The 20,619-nt window shown below is 40.1% G+C and overlaps 1 protein-coding gene across 4 annotated transcripts in view; it reads right to left on the bottom strand.

Moving 5' to 3' along the window:
• Window positions 1-20,619, bottom strand: part of LOC124210655 (tubulin monoglutamylase TTLL4-like) — a 101,497-nt gene that overhangs the window by 27,050 nt on the left and 53,828 nt on the right. Inside the window, exon 1 of one of the 4 annotated variants that reach the window (XM_069137980.1) lies at window positions 12,597-12,909. The exons of the other annotated variants lie outside the window; for them this stretch is intronic. The gene's annotated coding sequence lies outside the window, so the exon portion shown is untranslated. Of the gene's footprint in view, window positions 1-12,596; window positions 12,910-20,619 lie in introns of those variants that run through there. 4 annotated transcript variants of the gene reach the window in all.

Here is a 20,619-nt window from a genome sequence, read left to right on the forward strand (position 1 = left end):
CGACAATCGTAAACTGAAATCAAACGAATCTGCCAGATTCTTAAAGAGTTTTTCAATCAATTTGAAATAAAACATTCATATTCAAATTGTCGTTTATGATTCTCGTATCTTTTCTTTATTTTTTTACTTTTAGAACAATATATTCTATGAGTACTCCGGACTATCTCGTAATAAGACTGATAAAAAAAATACGGATTTTCGGCTAACCAACCCCTTTAATCGAAACTTTCCAGACTCTGTTTGAGGGATCGGAATATCGATCTAGCGCATTAGGTACAAGGCACAGAGTCGGCATCTACGCACGTACAACGATCACTCGTATTAAATCGTCGAGCGTTGCAATCATCGTCGTATCCTCCGTTTCCAGCCCGTTCGACCCCGACCTCGGATTTATTACTTATCTAATGACGAGGTGTTGCGCTAAAAAGGCCCCAATTTGGGTCCGGCCTGAGGTCACGTAACGATCCGAAATTATTATCGTCTGATTCGAGCTCTCAACCGTTGCAACTCGATGCTGCTGCGTCCCGCACGTACCGATCTTTTCTGATCGGTTCTTCGCACTCCGTTATGTATCCTCACTTTCGCGTACTTGTAACTTCACTTCTCTCTTTCTTCCTTGTTCTTTTTTTCTCTCCTTGGCTTTCGACCACGTGACCGTGGCGCGTGACTCTGTCCACGAAGGGTGGATATAAGAGAGGAAGCTGAGAGGCAGCAGGACCCGCAATGCAATATTTCTGCCTCATTTCGTCTTACTGACGGTGAATATTTTATACATTTGCATTAGATGCCTGAGAACAATTTGTAAGATATGAAAATGATTTTCCACTAGTTTAATTCTATTATTCAGATTCAGTGCAGTGTATAAAATAAATCATCATTGCTCATTCGACTGCCGTTGATAGAATTAGCTATTCTATTAATTAATCGTTTCAGTATAATTTTTAGTTGACGTTGTCAGATTTCTTATTTCGAAAAGAGTATCTTGACGCAACATTTTGTTTTCATTTTTATCGACAAGCACCGTGAAATCGATTAACTTCGATACTAAAAATGTTTAAACAGTACGATAATTCGAGCTGGAATGTTAAATTTAACATCGAAATTAATTAGGTATAAAATTTAGTGACTTTCGTCGTTTGAGTTGCATAAATTGTCAGAAATTTCAACAAACTTATCAAACACGGGGTTCGGAGGAGCAGGAAAAACTTGCTGCAGGCAAGCCGGATTGAAATCGCATTCGGATTCCAGCACTGTGCACATAGGTATACATATAACGCATCGTGCAAGTCGAACACCGCGTAATGCCCTGTACAACCTGCAGGGGTAAAATTGCACCTATTTAAAATTCAAACCAGTTCTTCCACGAATCTTGTTTTATTTACGCATTCGTTTAATTTATTTTTCGTTCAGAGTCTCGTGTGGTATACGTATATATGCACGTATGTACGTACGTATGTATGCATAATGTGCCTGTGGATCGTAACTCGCGGAGCGAGGTTCAATTGGAATTTAAATTTACACACAGCACGTACGTTTCGCGCACTGCCCGTCGTTATACTCTTTGAATTACTGACTTGAGGAACAAATTAACTTCGCATTCCTTTTACCCTCCATTGGATTGCAGAAGCTGACAGGAAAGAGTTTCTTTGTACACACATTACTTGATAGTGAAAAATCAAAAATTCCATACAACCTGTCAAGTTTTATTTATCCTACTCCAAGCTTCGTACAAAATTCACAAGGGTGAATGGGCAAAGATATACTCACAATTTGAACAAAAAAAAAAAAAAACATTGACAAGCGAACCGAATAGGGAGGAAAGTGAATCATCTTTCAAATGTGCAGCGAACTGTGGCATAACCCAGGGTTTCGACTATGTTATAATAAAAGGAAACGATAAGGGTACGAGAGACGATACGAAGCGTATGAGTATCGTGAAAAAGCTACAAGAGCAAGCGCAAGAGTATATCCTCGACAAAAAAAAAAAAAAAACAGTAAAAGAAGCAAAGAACGATAAGATTCGAGCAGAGAACTGAGATTGGACGCTGAAGCTGTGGTTGACGGCATCTACGCGCAACACACGCGTTCGCAAATGACGTTATAATTGCCCACCGGCATCTCCATTAAACGCCGCGCGCACTCGCGCCGATAATGACGCTCGAGCTGAGACGAAGTCCTATCTCGGTATCCCGCAGGATAAGGTTCAACCGCCGCATGCACGCCAGGGAAAACGCCGGTACTTACTGGTCGATAAACAAGGATATATATCTCCTATACCATGGGTAGAAAAAGCCCAGACTGCACCGCGCGCGTTTACGTCATTAAGGATATAAATATATGTGAACTCGACGTACTCTACGTACCTCCAAGTCATTTGGATCAAAGCTCTACTGCCGCTCCCCCATTTGTGAATCAACCACTGGGATAGGTGACTTTTTTAACCGTGAATAACGTTTGCGGGGACAGTCGTCGAAAGTAATTGACAGTCTTTATTCGCTGGAGTTTGTCTGTCGGGGATGTTTACTGTCCACGATTCAAGTGTAACTTGTCATTGAAGTAAGATATGTTGAAAAAACCACTTTGGTTCATACTTCAGTTTGCCATAACCAAGGGCTTGTACCCATACTGTTTGGGAGTTTGGGTTCCAATTAGTACAAAGTCATTTAAATTCGTCCAAAGCGACCCGAATTCATGTGATATCAATATCACATTGGGTAAAAGTCTTTATCGTTATACTCGTGGATTTCATACTCAAAGTCACGGAACCAAGAGTCCGCCGTATAAATGGACAGAAACCCGAGTGAATGTTTTTTCATAGTGTGCAGTCTAACCATCTCGTAAGTCTGCGGACATTGATGGGAAAGAGTACTTATATGAAGTGAGAAAGAGATCGAGACGAGTAAAAGAGAGAGAGAGAGATAGATAGAGATAGAGAAAGAAAGGCTGGAGGAGCGTGCAGGAAGGATCATTATCCATTGCTACCAACCTGCAATCACAAACTTGTTACTTTCCGACTAATTTTTTGATTATAATTTCCCGTCCTGTTTCTCAACCGGCTTCACCATCCGCCATCCACTCTCCACTCTCCAGACTTGATCTTGGCGGTAGTGTAACCGATGCTACGGACCTTCGAACCCGGAGCTCGCTGCACCAATTACTGAGATTCGATGTAGTAGGGCCGATATTACCACCGGTTAAATACGGCCGACTTGATACCGGCACGTACTTACTTCTTCCCTCGCCCTTCTTTAACTGCCGGACTCTCGACGTGAAACCTCGACTTGTTACACGGCTTCGAGACCGAGAAAAATTTCTCGTTATTATTACCGTAGAGTTCTCGACTGCTTCAATTTTTTATTGTAACTCAAAATCTACCTCTGGGTTGTAAATGAAAATTAGTTTTCAAGCTGTAACAATAAAGTCTGGTATACGGACGGGGTGGTTATTCTTTCGTACACTATACTTTATTGTCATTAATACGATACGATTTGATGTTGATACAACTTAAAAAATTTAGAGCAGACTACACAAACAGATTTAACGTTACAGTTACATGAACATTTACCTGCTATCGAAAACTATAAACACACTGAAAAGTTGTTTATTTTAACGGTTATAACCTTTCGCTATAATTTTCTAGTACAACTACAGTGATATCAAGTTTTTGTCAGTGAGAAAGTCTTCTTGATCACGTATGACAAAATTATTCACGATTTTATACGATATTAAAGGGAATAGTGAAATCGAACTGCAGTTTCCGTCAAATTGATTCATCCATTGCATTAAGTATTTACGAATAAGGGATTGCAGTTCGTTGTTTCGAAAATAATGAATGTATATAACTTAATAGTGTGCAGGTACCTCTATATATGTATGATTGAAAATTTTGTTGTGACATTTATATTTGATGTAAATAAAATTTTTTATCTATCTAACTGTCTATCTATCTGTCAATCTATTTACAAATCACAGCGCGCGCTCGACGGAAAGCCGACGTCGGTTTCTGCGCAGAAATCACTTCGAAGATTGCGTCACGAAGCGGATTTCTGTACACAACCGTCGACGTGACGTCGCGACGCCCACGAGTGTTCCTGTTCTCCTGATGAATTCTCGTCGACCCCGCGCTTTTTCGTCGGACATCTTGAGCGCAAGCTCGAGACTTCCACCAATGTCCAATGTGTTTTCCTGGTATCGGGGGCTGCGCGCAAGCAGCCGCATGTCACGTTGTCTTACTAAAAGCTCCCTGTATATACCGACTGTCGTCTCTAGATGGCTGCGAGTCCGTTCCGGAAAGGGTGGACGGAACGCTTTCGCCGCAACGGAGCTAAGAAAAGGTCCGCCGATTAGCCGATGTTCATCTCTCGCCGTCGCTGCGGAATTTTCGATCAATTTCAATCCGTGGATTCGCCAATTCCTAGCCAAACGACCCCCATATGTCACCCTGTTACGAAAAAACTGCATCCTCGGAATTTTCCGCCGAGAATTCCGCGAATTGTCGCGAATTATATGAACCTTTCGCAATTTTTTCATTTGTTTAATTTTTCTGTTTCGAGCTTTCTCGTGCTTTAAGTGCTCTGTGTGGTTTCGGAAACTGTTTTTACGATCCGGAATCCGACCCTCGTTCCATTGCGATAATACGTGAAAACTCGGGTCGACTGCCACGTCTTTTACTTTTTCCGTCGGCCTCGGAGACTTTCGGCTTCTGGATTCCTGGTTGGGCGTCGCGACGCCGACCGACCGAGCTTGAGCTTTCTATCCCACCGGCGTTCGCACGCCAGCCGCGTCTCATACCAGCTTGATAGACTTTTTACGAAAATTCCACATTACTGCGGAATATCGTCAGTTTCATCTGAATATTTCGGTTATATAAGAGCAAATAATATTATACAGATACACGTGTATAACCGGCGTCGCGGCGCTTCGGCAATCGCGTGCTTTCCTGATCGGACATTCTGCTTCTTGAGAAATCGACGCGGCTTTAACCTCGATTATACGACACCCGAGACTCGAGCTTTGACCTCATCAACAAAGATGAAGTTCAGTTCAACGAGCTTCGACGATTTTATACCACCTAAAGCTTTCAAGACTTTCATGAAACTCGGTAAAATTCGGTTAAAAATAAAACTCGGATATAATTATTCACTAAAATTGGACGTAGGGTATTAAAATTCCAGGAATTGAAAAACAAGAGACCACTTGATCGAATGATCTCGGAATTATTATCGTACCAGCCTATTCGGCTTTAAACGTGTACCTATAATTAGAAATTTTCTAATCTTCGTCGATTCTGTATTAAATAAATTCAACTTATAAAGGTGCGTTGATCGCAATTATTTTCAACCCTCCCTCCACGAATTTTCTTTCCTCGTTTAAAACCGTTTGTTCCTCCTCCCCTTTGCTCAGCTTTTCCATCCAAGTCTCGCCCAAGGAAAGCTCAGCCGTTGTCGTCGTCTTCGCCAGTTTATGCGCCCCTACTTCTAACCTCAACTTTCTTAAGCGTCCCGTAACAGTCGCCGAGTTTCCTGAGCGCCTGATAAAGCTCGACGATTCGTAGGTCGACGTCAGGGCCGTCGCGACGACCTGTTGCTCGTCAGCGTCGCCTCCTGACGCCCTGATCACGGGATCCGCCCAAAACCAACCGCACCCCCAGAAGCAGACGGAAAAACGTTCGTGCAGACGTCGGGGAGACGGCGTGGGGCTCAGATGGTCGCTGTTTGGCTTTAATCGGGGGCGTCGCGACGCCCTCGAGACCGTCGCTCGCCGAGTTCGACTCCCCGGGAATCCGGAGCGCACCGTTAAGCTGGTGGTATGTACGAAATACGAATAGACGGCTCAGTAAAGAAGAGAAGTGAGTGAATTTCGGGATTCGTCATAACTCGACACTCCGTCGCTCTATTCGATTGGGGTTTGTTTTATTGAAAATTAAACGGATCAATTCGTTTATTCGTGCATCTTTTTCATGGGCCTCAATTTACAGCGTTGCTATATCGACGAAGACGTCAACCATTCTTTACGATGATATTTTTTGCGGTATCTGCTTTCACGGTATCTCAAATATGGCTGAAGCGATTTACTTCGAACTTGGAGATAGTGTTTTTGGATCGTTTACCTTCTTTGCCACGATCCGACTTTTTTCAACTGTTGCATTCCGTTGGCTAATTAAATAAAAAAAACATAGTACATTTTTTACGAAAAGCTGAACTTCAATTTCAAACGGTCGGCATTCCGTTAAAAACATGAACAAGAAAGTAAAACACCAAAGGATGGCAGACTGTGGAAAATTATTGTCGCCATATTAAAAGAAAATCGATGATGCCGTTTTCGAGATACCGTGAGCACCGCCAAAAATTTCACCAAACGAAATGTTTGACGTTATCGTCGATGACAATGCTTTCTGTCAATGGATTCGAATAAAAATATATGCAAATAAAGCTCGATCCACGAGCTTTTGACCAAAAAAAAAATTCCCAATCGGATTCATCGGTCAGTCTTTGAAATACAAATTCCCAAAATTGACCCGCCTTTCTAAGCTACATTACTAATTAACCCTTTGAATAGCACGAGACGTTTCCGTCGACGCGTTAATGCTGCTGTCCTGGGTCGGCGCCGCGACGCCGTTCGACCGCCGTTTCCGCCATCGCCTGAACCGCCTGACTCCCTGATCAGGCGTCGCGACGTTCACCCTCCTCCGGACTGTCCGATGCTCGGCGTCGTTTCTTCGCCTTTCCGACGAAACCGTCGACGAAGGTCCGCGTGAAGCGGCCAAACGACCTTGCGCTTTATCAAGACTTCATGATCCGCCCCGCGGCGCCGACGACTCGCCGAAACCGATGCTTTCCTGGTTGGCGTCGCGACGCTCAACGGCTTCGCGCAACTCCTCCGTGGGCGTAGCTCCCCCCCCCCCCCCCCCCCTCCAAGTACCCTGAGCGCAATTCTTGAGTCCAAAGCTTGATTTCCGAAAAAAGTTCCAACTTTTAGGTTCGCGAAAGATTTGTTTTTTTTTTTTATTTTGAGGAAATTACGTATCGCAAGAGTGACTTTGAGATAATCGAATTGTGTGATATTTTACACCAACGCAGTGTGAAACTTGGAATGTAGGTAGAATGGAGGTAAAAATTTATACATATAATATCCTAGGGATTTAGTAATATTTGTAAAATGGAAGGGACACGACACGTGATTTTCAATAACGTGAAAAATATATTTTATCATAAAATTTTTACGAGTCATGTAAGTCGGAATATGGAAAAGTCTGTTTTTTGATTCTTATATATTTTACCCCTGTACCCGTTTGAATTGCTCGTAATAGTGACGAAAAATAAATTTAATTTCATTTTTCATTATTTAGTAATTTAGGTAATCGGCTAAAAATTTTGAACTTATTTAATAATTGGTAATTTTTAGTTTTCTATCGAATAAGATCTGAAAATCGATATGGTGATTTGAAAATCAAACCAACAAAATACAAAAAAACTAGGTCTTCGCTCGATTTGTAATAAGGTTCGACACTAAGTAAAGTTATACATTAAAAACTGTTAAAATTATCAAGATTTTTCAATATAGTAAATTTATTCCACATACAAAGTGAATTTCAATTTAATTGTCCAAATTACCTGCAATATACGATCATTATAGTCGGTATTAAATATATAAACGAAAAGTTCAATTGGATGATGAAACACACACCATAAATTTTGATTCGAAAGTAATATGTATTTACTATTTTTCTTTAGAATTTTGCGCAGGTTTATAGTAACAATTTTCGTAAAATAAGCTCGTTTCAATTAATTTTCTTGTTTGAAATTCTATCGCCGTTTCAAATACGGAATACATATCTGAAAATTTAGAGTAATTAAATTGTAGGTACGCGGAGAAGTGGAGTTTATCTATTTTTTCCATTACCGCATACGTTGATTTTTTTTTTTTAAATTTCTCGAGGCTAATTTTTAATAAATTTCATCTAATCAAATATGATCAATACTCTCTGCGCTTTCATACACGCTTTGCGCACACGCACGTTCCTCTACATACAGTCTGCATTTCCATGAAGGCAGCAACAGCAGCAGCAGCGATCTGTTATCCTGGTATTACAGCAAATGAGTACGTTTTTTCTAAATTAACAAAGAAATTAATTTGCAAAATTATTTTCGACTGTTTACAAACTGAGTGCGCATGCCCGAAATTCCAGTAGTAGAAGAAAATCAGTACCTAACCCGACTCGCGCTTAGGCGTCAAATATACTCTTGTCAGTAGTAACGGTCAGTACCCGTTCAGACTCTCTTAGAGTCTAAAACTCTACAGCGTTTAAAATACTCTCCAAATTCAAAGATTACATTTTTTTTTTTTTTACCGGTGATTTGAAATTTTTATTAGAGTTGAAATATTACTGTTTCTTGAACAGATTTTAATTTTATAATAAAGCTTTGTCAATTTTTTTTTCACCATTTTCCGTAAATCCACGTTTTTTTTACAAAGACTTTTGAGTTAGTATCAAATCGTATAAAAAGAAAAAAAAGAAAAAAGTAAAACTGCAAGTATTGTGCAAGTGTAAGTTGGGCAGAGTGTATATAATTTGACAAATTTTATCAAGTATGAATCCGGTTTGTCACCTCAGTAAAATAATATTTAAAACGTAGTTTGTTCTAATTTTGTCTCATTGTCAGTGTAGTTTGTGTAATTCGCTAAATTCAAGATAGAATATGACAATAAGGGAAATAAAATATTTACCGAAGAACTTGAGCTACGATACGTTTCCACGAACCTTTCTAAGTTCATCTAATTTGACACAATGATTAGAAATTTTCAGTTTTCTTCGAGTAGTTTGAAATGGAATGATGCAATGGTTTTCAGAATTTTATAATTCAATTTCCCTGCTGCGCAAGCTCTGGCAAAAAATCAAAGCGAACAGCAGAGCTTTCACGAGGTCAAGAAGAAGCGGCGAACGAGTTTCCCAGAAGTCATGTTCGCCTAGTCGGCAGTTCCGACGGTGACGGAGTGCCGTAATTTCCGTCGGACGCGAGGGATCTTTTCCGGATGGAAGGGTGATCGGATAAGGCGTGTTTCGAGGCGTCGCGACGCCCCCTGGCAAGCCCTGACGGGCTTTCGATAAGCGTCCACTTTCCGTTTCGACTTACCAACTTCAGGACCGTCGCTTGCGTGGCGCCGCGACGCCCGCCGTCGATTCCTACGCGCCTGGTCCGGCGTCCCGACGTCTGTCGACCTGCGACCTCGACGCGACGCAAACAGGTGCGACCGCAGGAAGAGCTTTCGAATTTCCAGGCGTCGCGACGCCTCGAACCTGGGCCATCCGTGTCTTCTCCGATGACGGCTGGCCCACCTGTCGCTCACCGCGTGTCGCGGCTCGCCCACAGCGGGCTTTTTTCACCGGGTAACAGCCGCGAGGCGGAGGTTTGATTACGGGAAAAGCTGCGCGGCGATTCGGTGCTGATAGGAAAGCTCCGCGCGAGGCGCGCGCGGTTTGAGGAATCGTCTGACCAACAATCGCCTTGACTACTTAGATTTATGACAGTTTCTCTTCAGCCTAGTCAGATCGAACCTGGTATTCAAATACGAGCCTATCAAATAATGGCTTGCAATTTGAAAAGAAGATTTACTTGATTTGAAATAAATTTTGATTCATTTTTAGTACAAAATTTGTTGAGTTTAAGTAGCTTGTGTGACGAATTTTTTTTTATTTTCAGGTGAAATCTTTAGGTTTCAAACAAATGTAAAAGAATTTTTGGCTTGGAGATTTGCTTTTCTTCGGAATCTCGAATTCAATTTTTTATTTTATGAATATAGATGTTGAATATTGGCGCGGATTTTGATAGAGTAGATTTGCAAATTTCAGAGTTTCGGAAACTGTATTTGCGAAATACATGTCGCAGAGTATAACAAAGTTAAGCTTATTATTGACAAGAGAATGAAAAATTTTGAGAACCAGTTACAAAAGGGAGTTACACCATCAGAAATGGAAACTGATAATTAATTAACATTGAACAACGGATTTGATCTTTGCCTCGAATCACTTTGATTCGTTTTTTTTTTTTTACCAGCGAAATTCGCTGGCTTTCCATTTTTCACACACAAATAATCGAAAAGGCCGATGAGTTTGTTTTGAAATAAGTTTTTCTTTTATCTATACAACTAATTTCGTACACCGAAATATAAATTTTCAAGGAAATCTGATAATAAGTATAACAATCATATACGGCTTCTAATTACTGTATAATTAATTTTTATAAACCTACTCAAACCCCTTCCGTGAACATCGATTCTTTTTCATCTCTCAACCATTTGAAAAAGCTGCATGCGAAGGTGAATAATTTTCTGCGTTTTCGATAAATATTTATACCAGTTGTAACGAGCAACAGTGTAAAAAAGCAACGATTATCCGACGACTGGATTGAATTCGGTTCGAGGTCGTCGGCCGTTTAAGAGTCGATAATTATAGCGGAGGGAGACAATCCCGCGGGTGAATCGTGACCAGGACCCGCCCCTATGCAACCACTGCGGCGCCCTAGCGTCGCGACGCCAGACCCGGGCACCATCAGTCGACAGAGTATAATGACCGGTCCCTTGACACGTGAAAAAGCTGCGGCCGTCAGTCGAACGGGAACGACTGACGGGTTGAAGGTACAGGAGTTCAGAAGATCGAGGAGGATAAGGAGCGTCGGGACGCGTCGAGGTTCTTGGATTCGATCCGAGCGATATTGGCAAGAGCGCAGAGGCCGCGCCTCGGCGTCCTTAACGCCCAGGAAAACAATACCCGGTGAGAAGATTGCCAACGTCACCTTGACGAGACCGACGTCAAGCGTCGTTTTGACGGAGAATGTTAACAGGGAATAACGACTCGCAGAAAGTCTCCGGCGTCGCGACGCCCCCTCCGTATAGGTTCCACAGCGAAGCCGTACGCTTAATTATAGATTTTCCACACAACGGACGGGGATGAAAATAGATTCGACGCCCCACGCGCAGGCGTCGCCCGATCGCCTCGCCTCCCCGCAATCGCCGTTCGACGAGCATGCGTGTGTGCTCACAATCAGATATTCTCAACCTCACGCACACGCGCGACACTTTTTTTTTACCCAGCGATAAACACCGTTGGGATAAGCTGTTGACACGTGTCGAAGTAAAAAAAATTTACAACGTATATTGTCTGATGTATGTGGCGAGAAAAGCTCTTCACGAAAAGTTCAACTGTTTAACATTGCAATTTTCGACACCATGTTTCACTGTACTCGTCTTAAGGTGGTATTCTAGTGTAGAGGCATGAATTTGAGGTGTTTTTTGAAGTGCTATAAACAAAAAACAAAAAATATTTTTACCATCCATTTTTTTATCAGGCGTTTATTATTATTTCACGATTACAAAAAAAAAAAAAACAAGTCAAAAAATACAAAATTGAAAGTGCTATGAGTTGTTGAAGTGGGGGGTACAAAAAAAATGGCGCGCCAATGTTGTCACGATTGCAAGCATTTTCAAAATCAGAAAAAAAAAAAAAAAAGATTATTAATCTACATAAATGCAGCTATCGTACCAACTAAAAAAAAGTCGAAAAAAAATTTTTTTTGCCAAATTACGGCTGTCCGAAAAAATAATACGTTTTTTTTGACTTTTTTGGACGTTTCTGAATTTTTTAAAAATAGTAAAAATTATTATTTCGTTATAATAATAGTTCGTGCGATAGAGACATGTATTGAGAAGATTCTCACCAAATTTCAAGTAAATCGGTTCAATAGAACTTGAGAAATCATGTCAACCGTTTTGAAAAATGTAGTTTTGAGAAAAACGCGTTTAAAGTTTCGAGTAAAATTCGTTCCAGCCGAGCCAGTATTGAAGACGTGTCACTAAAATAGCTATATCTCTGAAAATAATTGAAATTTTGACTTGTCCTTTTAAGGACACATTCTTGAAAGGTTAAGCTTTGAAAATATAAAAAAAAAAAAAATCGATTTTTTCAAATTTCTACACTAGAATACCCCCTTAAAATCTCTCGTAAGATTGAGAAATTTGAATTCGTACACAACTGTATGCATATATATATATATATATATATATATATATATATATATATATATATATATATATATATATATATATATATATATATATATATATATATATATATATAACGCAGACAGGATTTGATGAGAGAGCTTAATTGTGACGTTTCATATATGTAATCAAGATCCATACTTGACCAACGTTCTACGTTGCGCAACGTTACAATTCAACTCTTTTATAAAGTTATATCTGCGCCATGTTCTGTGGATAATAAAAAAAGCTCAGTTCTGACGTAAAAAACGATCTTAACATTTTCAAGTTATCGACCGTTGGAGGATTATTGATAAGTAATTTTCGTGAAAAAAAAACGATCGTCAATCTCCAGTGACGAATTTCTATTTCTTCGGGTATTGTTTGATTGGTACAAGAAAAGCTCAGTACAGTTCAAAAATATTGAAAGAAACTGAACATAAGATAAAAAAAAAAAAGAAAAAAAAAATTAGCGTACAACAGCGTTTATCAAAGTCGTCGTGAAATTCCATGCAGTGGACGAAAAAAAACAACAAAAAGCTCGATAAAAGGTAGATTACCAGTTTAAAATCCTCGACAAGCACCGGTTCTTCATGTTTATTAGCCCACCGAACCCCGACGAGCTTTTCTTGGAAGGTGAGTTATTAGGAAAACAGGTGTACGAAATAGTCGAGACGATACTTTTCCCCGGTATTCGTTACACGTAAAAACTTAATCAATTCCCGAGGGTCGCCAACCCTCGGAAAGCTCCGAGGACTCGCGGTCGACGAGCGTCGCGACGTTCAACTAGGATATCATGCCTCCGCAGGCCGACCCAGAACGGTTTCGATCACCGCCTCGCGCTCACTTTCTTCTCCATGATTCCCGTCTCGCCTGAACTCGCTGGGTTTTACTACTGCAATGCGCAGTCGGCCTCGTAATACGGAGGAGTGCAGATACGAAAACTTTTCTGGACGTCGGCCAAATTTAGAGAAAGCTTTGTTTTCGTTGCAGGAAAAGTAGCGAGGGGAGAGGGAATGACGAGGATTTGAAAAATGATCTTTCCGCTTTTTTTTACACCCAAGCTAGCTGCTGATCAAGAATAGTTTATTACCGTGATCGGCGCATTTTCTCTTCTACTTCATGACAGGTATGATAAAAAGTTGAAGTAGAACATCTTTTCTTCTTTGAATAATTCTTTTATTTTGTATAGTTGCACGGGAAATTTTTACAGCTATACTCATTTTCCGAAGATCGAACAACATCAGGTTAATTGATTGATCAAGTTAGCCAGTTCGGTTAGAGTGTTTGTTTATTATTTACGGTGAATTCGATTTCACATTGTGAGGGCTTGTTTTGAATGGAAAAAATGTTTCTGAATAGTGTAAGGTATCGCTATAAAACAACGCTCGTATTCCGTGTTTCATAAGGATTCCAAATATCATTCGGGAAAAAAACGTAAGATTGAGACACCAAAAAATGCTACATAAAAAGATATTTAATTTCAAAGCTAAAAATTGAAGTTTGTAACATGTGTGGCACGATTTGGGCACTGCAATTTTTGTAAAACTTGGAAGGGTTGCTGCAGTGTTTTATACAATCGAATAGTTTTCGAAAATAGTTTTCTAGGATCAGTAGCTAAAATTGATGAGCCGTATTTCTCTTTATTATCTTCAAAATTGTACTAATTCAAATAAAATTCGATGCCCCCACCTTTGATACGAAAATCGTTTTTCCCTTCTCACCCTTTCGAATCCGATGAGACGGAGAGGGATACCCTTGAGCGTTCGCGGTCGACGAGCATCGGGATGCCGCACCAGGATAACATGGATGCTCAAGAGTGTAAGGAGCTTTCAAGAAGCTTCGACACCGCGAAGAATCGATGAAACAAGGGGTTGCGGTTCATTCATTGGGGTAGCGACGCCCACGACCCTCCGAAACTGAGGGTCGGTTGGAGCCGAGACGAAGAACTAGGGTTTCATCAGGTGCAAGTGTTGGATGGCCCCGGATTTCATCCCCTAGCTTCTCCGATTCGGGCGAGGGGTTGGAACCGCGTCGCGACGCCTCGTCACCGGTTTAAGCTCGGCATGAATGAGCGAGGAAATTACATTAAGGTCGACAGGACGTTTGGAGCTCGCGGTCGACGAGCATCGCGACTTCCGACCAGGAAAGCAGCCGTCCCAGGAAGCTTTCACTCTCGCAAGAGCTTTTCCATCCCTCTGTTCAACCGCGAAGCTAGAACCCGTCTGAGGGAGGCTGCACGTATTAAAAGGATGGAAGAAACCCGAATTCTCCCGAGACTCGTGGTCGGTCAGCGTCGCGACGCCGTATCAGGAAAGCACGGCTTTGTAGCGGGTCGTTTGGTAGGCGAATCGAAAATGAATAACTCGTTCAACTTTAACTCGGACGTAAATATTTTTAAAAAGTATCTTTAGAAGCGAAAATATGACAGCAGGATTGTTTTTTCATCAATATCGAAGGTTACTTCGCTCCCAAGAACTGTGTTTTCAGAATACATAGATTCCGTAGAGCTCAGGTGCTTTGGTACCCTTATTATAGAATTTTATTAGACATTATGGGGTTTGATAAAACTTCACATAATTGCAGAGACTTCGTGTAGATACACAGTATAATATAAAATTCTAAAGTCTTCGCGAAACGACATAAAATTTGAAGAATTTCGTGGTCTTCGTAAGTCTTTATAAAGCTCAATAATACGACTTACTATTAGACAATATCAGAGAGCTTGCAACAATGTTTTGATCCTTCAAGGATTTTACACGAAATTTCAAACACCGGTATTCACTGAATTTCTAGAATGATTACAACCTTCGAAACCTAATGACGACTTTTGTTTGTACCGATGTTGAATGAAAGAGACCGCAAGCTCCCCCCACGATTCTCCGACTGTAGTAAAAAGCTTCCGCTCCACTTGTCGGTCCCAACCTTCGGGGCTCGCGGTCGACAAGCGTCGCGACGCCGTACCCGGAGAACATAAAATTCGAGTCAAGAACGCTGAGCTTTCGACGTCGAGAGCCCGTCAGGAGGCTAGCGAAGCGTTGAGAGGACGCAACAAGTTGTCGTTGAAGGTGACGGTGCTTGAGGTGATTCCGTGATAATACTTCCGGTTTCGATTGGCCGAGGGTGTGATTGTCCGGAGGTTAGGAGAGGACGACACGTATAACAAACGCCGAGGGGCGTCGGGACGCCGTTAAAAGACGCCTGCCGGAAGTGGCAGAGGTTCGAACAGCGGGATACATTATCAGGATAACATGAAAGCTCGTTGGGTGAATTTGTTATTGCAAACATGGAGGGGAGCTTGCGACGTCGAGTGTCGATCACAAGAGTGAGTACAAGCAATGAAATTCCCGTTTCGAGAAAGCCCCTGGAGAGCGAGCTTTCGATCCGAGAAATTCACCCGCGTGGGCAACATTTATCCAGTGACAATTTCGCGTGAGGTCAGCCCGATGAAAAACTATCCATCAAGACTTCAGGAGGCCGGTGGAGCCAAGACGACGACGGAGACGACGACTTCTATAAGCAACCGTCTAAAACCCGTCGACGACGATCCTCTCCGTCTAATTTCAGATGCTTGTTTCAAGCTTCGCGGATCTCTTCGTACGTTATACGGTTATTTATTTTTAGAGTATATTCATTACGCTTTTTATAACTCTTTGTTACACGTTTTAACTGTGCAAATAAAGAGCTTTGTCCGCACGTTGTATCAGGTTTCTTGTTTCTTAAAATAAACAAATGAAACACCCGCTATTCTCGTTATTTGTGAATGTGAAAATTTTTAGGCAACTATTTATTTCCGAAAAGAAAACTCTGATGCGACTCGGCCAATGCGGAAGAAAAAGAAAAAAATTGAAAGAAAAATTTAAAACTGCAACCAATTCGAAGCTTTCGTGTCAAAATTTCGATCAATGATCAAAATTCAGAATTTCAAAAAGTAAACATCTCGTATGGTTTCAACTTCAAATGTTTTCTCAAAATTTTCCTAGACAAATGCTCCGATTTACTTGGACAATTTTTAGTAACTAAGTCGGATTATTAAAAATCTGATGAAATTCAACACAATGGTTTATATGATTTTCGACTATCCAGAATTTGGACCTGGGACCTTTCAAAAAATTGAAAAATGGAAACTGTACACTATTTTCAATGGACGAAACACATTTTTGTAGCACATGGAAGAATAATTACAATACCGGCAGTTGATTTCATTTTTCAGTCCTTAACTATTTTCATTTTTTACCACAATCGAAAAATATAGTTCCAGGTATAAAATGAAAATTAGTTTTCTAGCTGTCACCGTAAAGTCTAGTATCCGTTACTATTCTTTCTCATTACAGTGCTTCTCGTACAGTTGTGCGCAATTAATTTAGCAATCGCCACACCCAGCGGATAGTTTCTGGGTGTCAATGCACGTCGTCGGCACGAAGCAGGCGTCACTCTACGCTCATATTATATGTCACGTTGATAAACACTGTTTGGCATTCAAGATCCAACGTCTGGTATTTCACCTGGGAATAACCCGGGTCATTCCACATGTTTCCGGCTCAACGATCAGCTCACGCCTGCCTACGCGCCAGCTAAACCGTATTCAGAGTTTGGACACACACACACACACACACACACACACACACACACACGCATACATATCTAGAGGATTCTACAAGCTACATTTGAGTATATCTATAGCCAGTATCTGTCGCCTTCGGCTTAGTGACCGAAATATCTGTCTTACTAAATCTCTGATCAATTTCAAAAGCTCGTTTTCCATTTTTCTTCCCCCTCGCACGCTTCGCATATTATACTTGTCAGATTTTTCAGTATTAAAGCGATCTTTCACATCGTTTACATTCAAATTTATCCTATAATTCTACGAATTGAATAATTGAAGCCGGATTAATGAAAATTAATACAAAGTGTAGGCGCTTCGCTGGCTTTATAATCGACGAGTGTTGATTTAAATGCGATTTAATTGATGTCAAAATAATACACACCTAATTGTACCTACGAAGCGTTATAAATATTTGCACATAATTATTCCAAACGATATGCTTAAACTAGAATTAGTAATATACGTAATTGAACACGTGACGCACGCGTGTAAAAAAAATTCTGAGAATACAATAAAACGTACGTAATTCCGGCGCGTGACTCTATACTTAAATCGTCCCGAGTTCATTGATTAGGCGAAATTGCCTTTGGCTTTTTTCTAACCGTACATTTATACATATACGTATATATATATACATGTGGTGTAATAAATTAAGAGCGCGGACTCGAAGAAATTTCGGGCTTCGCGCGCATTGAACCGTGGAACAATCAATTTAACGGACCTTTGGGGAGGATCGCACCGGGTTGATACGTAGATTAGGCACCGGGAAGTTTCAAGAGATTCCCCGAGGTGCCGTACAACCAATATCGCGGGGTTAGAGAGGCTCGATAAATCAGTGTGTATGAGCTTGAAAATGCGGTTAAAATCCACGCCGCAACGCTTTATTGTGCCTCAAGTTCGGTCACGTGCAAGTTGAAACCGAACCCCGTCTGTACTACAACGGGCATTCCATGCCAATTCGACCGGTGCTCACTTCGACCAGTTCGGATGCAGGGTAATTTAAATTTTTTTTATTTTTTCGGTCGTTCTCCCAATTCCAAAACTTGGTTCGTGTATTTTTCAAGCTCTGATAATATTTACAAATTTTTTAAATCTTTTGCAAGTAAATTACGAAAATGATCGATGGTTATGCAATACGTGACAATGATTTTTAGAGTTTATATTGAAAGTAGAGGAAAGAATTTTATGCTATGGATTTTATGTAATCGTTTGTAACCGATATTATGACTGTTATTATAATTTTACAATGATCGATGTATAAGTGACGTAGTTATATAATAAATACAAGATTCTTGTAGAGAAATCAATTATTTTTTTTCAATCGATCCTCTTAGAAATTATCAAATACAAGAGAATATTCGTAAATTCGAATACAACGACTTGAGAAAAAAGAAATTTAGTTTAGATCATACATTGATAAGGGGAAAGAAAACCGATCAAAGATTCGATTCTATATATATATATGTATGTATGTATGTATGTGTATATAACACGGTTGAAGGATTTATCGACTTTATAAGAAATGATTTTTTCACTCAAAAAAATAGTGATCAAAGTAAAAATATTCGTGTTCCAAAGTGAAACCATACTTATTTTACTTAACGAAACATTTCTTTCGCCGTATTTGACAGCTTAAAAATAAGTTGATCAGGAATTTCAAAGTTTCCTCAAACGAAGCATCGATATCTTCAAGTTCTCCTCCACAATTCTACTTTTTTCAATTTTTGTATTTTTGAAGAGGTCTTCGTAGCTGAACAACGTGAAAATCTGACGAGTACTACCCAACTTACGATAATCTCGTGGTACAATCGATAAAGAGTGTCGTTTCTTGACAAAAGCAGCCTTCCTAAACGTTGATACACGTGTAAAGTTGTGCCGGAATGCCCCATACGAATTTGAAGTCAACAGGGAGGCAGGGCAAATGCACGCCTCGAATCGAAGGAATGCCCGCGAGTTGAAAGATCAGGCCCAGTCTATCGTTTCGCTATGCCCCATCTATAGGGGCCTCACAGTTCGACGGGTAAACATTAATCTGGTAACTTCGGTGCACCTTATCGAGTCTTCGACGTCTCGAAACGAATTTCTCAAGTGTATCCTGCCGTGTATTTGTATAAAGGGACGTGTGTGCAGGTATATAAATAAATATATGTGTATGTTTTTTTTTTTTTTCGAGCGCATGCTTTCAACGATATTTTATTTACACGCATATGTGATTGTTTGTAAGTTGCTCAAACATGGGATTCATACGCTCGGCTTATTTCACACACGTATAGCGTACAGTTGTAAGGCTTAAGTATGGAATTTATTCCTCTCGTTCGTTACCCTCTTACAGCTACCTATAAAACCTCTTGTAAAACGATTCGGGCGACGCGACGTCCCAGAAGCAGAGAGAGAGAGAGAGAGAGAGAGAAGGGGGAAAAAACAACACAAAAACAAATAGAAGATTAAGAAACAGGAATTGATGAGGACCGAGCACTCGTTAGCCGAGGAAGCGTGTTGGGCGCTTCGTTTGAATTTTTATCCGATTACAGGTTAAATAAATGAATTAACAAATGAATATTATAGCGTGCGTATGTGTGTGTCGATGTGTGTAAATTCACTCGTGCGTTATTCCAAATATGACCAAATCGTGTATGCATAGGCGTAGGAAAAATCCCGAATACGAAATTAGTTTATTTATGGGTAATTAAAAACTTTGTTCACACGTAGAGTCAATATTTTATCTTTGCTAAGAATCCAGGTAAAATTATTCCGTTATAATCGAGAAGTGAAATTGAAATCGCTGGAAATTATGATCACATCGGTCAACGCAAGAATTTTGAGTCACGGTTCTAAGTGTCAAATTTTGATTTCATCCGCGTGATTGGTAAGAGAAAAAATAATTTTATTACACAAAGTTTGCTTTTTATTTCAACGTGCTGCTTACCTGCTGATTTATATACACTATAAATTAAAAAACTTTAAGGCTTATTCATCAGCGTAAAAAAGACAAAAGCAAACTTTGTAACTAATAAGTGAAGATTTTTTTTATTCTTCGTTGGATGGAAAGAAAATTTATTTATTTGAATATAAACTCGATAAAAAAAAAAAAAATTGTCTTTGTCGACTCGCGTTATAATTCGAAATTTTCCCTATAATACATTCAACAGCCTGACTTTAGGACATATTGAGCTTTTGATTCCCAGTCTGGGTTTTGGGCGATGCGTACATGCGAGTATAATTTTGCTTGAACCGTAAGTTTGCCGCCGTCGGCGACGGACAAACTCCGTTTCAATTACGGCAATATCTCAAGGACAATTTCCGAATGTCATTTCATGGGCGTCGTAATTACGTAATTTCAGGTCTCGTTGCGGTCGCGAATAGCTCGGCATCTTCGTATCCAGGACGTAATACAGAAGAGAAATTGAAAAAACGCTCGCATTGTACGCGTGAAAGAGAAGATTAAATTCGAGAAAATGAAAAAAAAACAAAGTTGCACCTAGAAACAAAATGTGTGGAAAAAATGGACAATCGAATTTTTCTCATATAATAATCGTACCGTAATTTGCGCGTCGAAAAAAGTCTTTAAAGTCACGGAGAAAATATATCTCGGGGTAAAAAAATTTAAATCAGACTTGTAACATTGACGTAGATATTGTTTTGTTTGTGATTTGTACGATAATTTCTAGCTAGTCTGACGATACGTTAAGCGTTGAAATTGCGCCGATATTAGATTCGATAATAATTTCTTCAACGAATAAAGCTCTGTTTACAAAAAATGATACTCGGATTTCAGTACAGAACGATTTAAATCGAAGTAATTATCCAATTGTTGTTCAATACCACACGTTCATTGTTTAACTGTACGATTTATTTACTTATTTATCCTTATTTATTTACTTCTTTATCACAGTAAACTTTCTTTCTCGATTACTGTGTACATTTATGAGTACAACGAACCGAGCGAGCTGTCTCCATCTTTTCTCTCTCTCTCTCTC

The sequence above is a fragment of the Neodiprion pinetum genome, chromosome 1, assembly GCF_021155775.2.
Source record: "Neodiprion pinetum isolate iyNeoPine1 chromosome 1, iyNeoPine1.2, whole genome shotgun sequence".
Lineage (NCBI taxonomy): Eukaryota > Metazoa > Arthropoda > Insecta > Hymenoptera > Diprionidae > Neodiprion > Neodiprion pinetum.